The sequence below is a fragment of the Vicugna pacos genome, unplaced genomic scaffold, assembly GCF_048564905.1.
Source record: "Vicugna pacos unplaced genomic scaffold, VicPac4 scaffold_21, whole genome shotgun sequence".
NCBI classification, from domain to species: domain Eukaryota; kingdom Metazoa; phylum Chordata; class Mammalia; order Artiodactyla; family Camelidae; genus Vicugna; species Vicugna pacos.
Genome location: NW_027328742.1, coordinates 13,678,433 through 13,682,983, shown reverse-complemented (window position 1 = coordinate 13,682,983; position 4,551 = coordinate 13,678,433). Strand labels below are relative to the sequence as shown.

At 36.6% G+C, this 4,551-nt stretch overlaps 1 pseudogene; it reads right to left on the bottom strand.

Annotated features, from left to right (window-relative positions):
• Positions 1-265: 265 nt before the first annotated feature.
• On the bottom strand, positions 266-1,221 carry LOC140694556 (olfactory receptor 8U3-like; annotated as a pseudogene).
• Positions 1,222-4,551: the final 3,330 nt, after the last annotated feature.

Here is a 4,551-nt window from a genome sequence, read left to right as displayed (position 1 = left end):
AAACCTTATTATCAGTTGAATAGAAGCTAGTCAGGTCAAAACTATCAGTGTCACATATCCTAAGAGTAGTAATTTCTTAAAAATGTAAATTCTACTCTTTTAAAAATTTCATCTTACTATCGATTACATGAAAACTAGAACTCATGTACAAAATCATTTTACTCATATAAAGAATGGTAAAAAAAAAATGTACTTCATCAAAAGATTAGAAAAACAACATGTCTGTCTGCAAGTGGCATTGTTCCAAGTCAGGTTTTGTTGCAAGTCACTTTTTAAAGTTTATTAGAGGCAGGACATAGCATTTGTCAATGGCTTTCCTCAAGGCATTCTTTACTTCTTGGTTCCTCAAGCTGTAGATCATGAGGCTGAGCATAGGAATGACTATTGTGTAGAACACAGAGGCCATTTTGTCCGTGTCAAGGGAATGGTTTGATTTGGGCTGCAGATACGTGAAGATCAGAGTTCCATAGAATATAGTCACAGCGGTCAGATGAGAGCCACAAGTTGAGAACACTTTGCACCTCCATTCTGTAGACTTGATTCTCAGGATTGCAGCCACAATGTGTAAGTAAGAAATAAGGATGGTGGTCAAAGAACTGATCATATTGAATCCAGCAAAGATAAAAATCAACATCTCCTTGAGGCTGGTGTCTGAGCAGGCAAGGGCCATCAAAGGACATCATCACAGTAGAAATGATTGATGACATGGGGGCCATAGTAGATCAGTTGGAAAGTAACAACTGTGTGGAGCAAAGCAACAGAAAAGCTATATAAGACGGGGCCCATTACCAGCTGTATACACACCTTTGGGGACATGATCACCATGTAGAGAAGAGGACTGCAGATGACGACATAGCAGTCATAAGACATTACTGCAAGAAAGAACATTTTCAAGATCAATAAGTTCAGGAAAAAGCCCAGCTGTGTGGCACATGCATAGAAAGATATGGACCTGTGTCTGGTCAGGAGGGTCTGCAGGAACTTGGGGGCTATTGATGAAGAGTAGCAAAGGTCTACAAAGGCCAGATTACTGAGAAAAAAATACATGGGTGTGTGAAGTCGAGAATCCAATTGGATTAGTGAAATCACCCCAAGGTTTCCTACCAGAGTTAGAGAATATACCACTAAAATGAGCAGGAAGAGAAGAAGTTCAATCTCTCTATGGACTGAAGAGCCCAAAAGAATGAATTCTGTCACCCTGGTGCTGTTCCTTTCAGTCATTTGTTCCAATCACTCAATTGCTGAAGAAAGATAAGTTAAAGACCAAAAAATTGCTGGGCATAAGAAATTGTCACCAGACATCAACTCTTGTGTGTTTTAGCTTCAGAAATTATTGTTCATTGTGGTAGAATATCAGAACAAACAAGCACATCCCATTTGAAACTCTCCTCTCTGGCTGTTCATAATTTTATGAGGTCAAAGTTGAGTGCTGATAAAAATAAACCAATTAAAGTCTGCAGAGTGAAGATGAAAAGATGAACCATATGTTTGAAAAGATATTTAATATTTTAGATTCAGACCATTTTCAATTATATTGAATAAAGAGAAGAAGCCATTTTTTTAATTCCTGCTCCTATATCTTCTTCTTGGTAGAGCAGAACCTTAATGTAGTAATTTATTGCCTTTTTGAGTAGATATTTTAATTTGTTTTTTAAAGTATAGTTATCAAAATTAAAGTGTTGTGCCATGTTGCATTTTAACTACTTATGACATTTATAACCAAGAATGTTTTCTACAATCTCTGTTAAGTTTTCAGTGATTATAACTACATTCCTCCTTTTAAAAGGTGGTAATCTCTTTGATGAGAGAAAAAGAAAATGTGAGGAAGTGAGACTCCTGCCTTATGCTGTTCTACTTGTACGATGTGTCATTGTGAATTAGATGCCTCTTTCAACTTCTAAAGGAAGATAAATAGCTAACTCTAATTTCAAGAGGAATGTAATAAAGTAAAAAATTATCATCCTTATCAAGTTAAAAAAGTGTACAAAGTAGAAAAAATAATTCCTGTTTTCTCCTCAAACATTTTGTCCAAAGGGAAACTTTTTTTTTCTAACAATTCAGTGAGAGTGGTCAGAAAATTATTCCTTTAAATTTCTTTCTTCTCTCTCTATTGAATCATCTTAATACTATTACTTGTACCTAATGTACTCTCTAAAAACAAGAAACAAAAAATATATATGCATACATACACAAACATGCACATACATATATACACAAACACACACATATACATACAGATATATGCATATATACACACATATGCATAGTTACATATTAGTGCATATTTAAAACCTGACATGAAAACAAAATTTCCCTCCATCCATTTACTTTCCACTTAGTGAAGTCAAAACCTACCTTGTGAGAGGTGTGTTTGAACTGGCTTGTTTTCCTGAACTGGATCCTAACACAGCTACAGTGCTATAGCTCACTATTCTGGGAATAGAATGGAAGAAGAAATGAGAAAACATTGATTTGGCCGCCATGTGCTCACTGCCATCCATGGCAACATATTGACTCTGGTCCCACTCTCGGTCTTCCACTATAAATATTGTTTCAGATGTCTTAGGGGTAATTAGTGGGAGTGTTGGTATTGAGTCACTTTTCTTTGTGCATACATTGGAATTAGGCTTATTTTTTTATTTTTCTCCTTTGTAATTAAAGAAAAAACTTGCAAAACCCAGACATGCTCATCAATTTCAAATTGACCCATGAATGTCTGTGATAGATATTAAACCATCAACACTTCCCCATGAGAGAAAGACAACTCCCCCACACACAAAGGCTCTTTATCAGAGGATTTGACTTCTGACTTTTTATCAACAGGTAAAATGTGTTTCCTTCTTCTAAAGGACACCCAAGTCTCAGGCAGTAGTTGAAGAAGATATTTCATTTGGGGAGGTTTAAGAAAGGTGTTTCATTCTTGAGAAGAGACGTCAGCTTCATCTAGTTGGAGCTGAACTAGCCAGGGCCATCTCCTTTGTTTTAAATAGGGGAAGATTGTGGATGGCCTGGAAATAAGGTGCTATGGTAATGACCGACAGCAGCACTTTTTAACCTACCAGCATGTGGAAGAAATCTTCCCCTGAATGTTTCCCCAGGGGTCTCCTTTCCAAGGACTCACTCAGATACTCGGGATATGTGAATGAGTACTCCAGGTCTTTATATAATGCAGTCTCGATTCTTTTGAGAGTTAATTCCGAGTGTTCCCCCAATGTGAGTGCACCAGAGTGCAACTGTGCAGCCTCCAGTGTGCAGTCATGATTAGAAAATTCCAATTAGATGAAGATTAGCTGGTAAAAACAAAGGTAACTTTAAGTTATGTTTGAAACTAGAATAATGTCAGCATGAAATCACTAGTCATTGGTTATGTATGTCCAGTTCAATTGCTGTAAACAAAACAAAGAAAAGCAAAAACAAATGGCAAGCAATTCAATTATTACAACCACTTTTAATGTATTGTCATCATTTGTTTTCATTTGTCCCTTCCATTCCCTGTGATCTTCTCAGCCAAAGGGATTCTGATTCAATAAAATCAACCAGTTCCTGTATATATTTAAAAAAACCCTGGAGTATTAGTATTGATAGGTATGGGACATTTTTATATATCCTTTATTTTGTTAAAAATATATATACATATACATACATTTTTCTAGGATAAAAAGAAAGTATATTTGAAACCTGAACAACACAGGTGTGAACAGTGTGGATCCACTCTTAGGAGATTTTTTCCAATAAATCCTACTCCAGTACTACACCTCCCGAGGTCGGGTGGCTCTGCAGGTGTGGAGCTGCAGGTGCAACTCTACTGTAAGCTTATAGGCAGATTTTCCATCTGGAGGGGTTGGTGCCCCTAACCCTACATTCCTCAAGGTTTATGTTAGCTGTTTACAAAATTTGATATACGGAAATATATGAAAAAATTCTCTAGAGGTAACTGCTCTTTAAGTTTGGGGACAATTCATTTTTCATTTTTCTTTTTTTTTTGTATATTATTAAATTGTAATCAGAGTATACGACAATTTACTTCTTATAATGAATTTTTTCCAGGAATTCATTTCTATGGGGAATTGGTCCAGGACACCTCTTCCTTCCCCCAGTGCATCATTGCCCAAACCGGTGGATGCTGAAGTCCCTCATTCACAATTGCATAGGGCAGTCGGACCTTCAATCTGGGGGTTCCACATCAGTGGATTTGATTGTGATAAGATTTTTTGTGTCCTGTTCATTTCTTTAGAAAATGATCAAACCAGAGTAATAAGCACTTTATCATAGTTCAGTTTATAATTTATATTCCGAAGGTATGCAGAAGCCAACCCTTTGCCCACTTATTACAGCTCACAGACCATCACCTCCATCCAAACTGCGCACATGTAGTATATGCTGTCTTATATTGCCTGAAGATGTATTTCACATTTGCTATTGCAATCTTATTTCCATTTGAGTAGACCTTTGCCTTTCAGACATTTTTGGATTTCTATATTCAGGGAAGGATTAAATCCATCAGTATCCTTACATGCATTCTAGTAGGGCTTTCCACCCATAACATACATC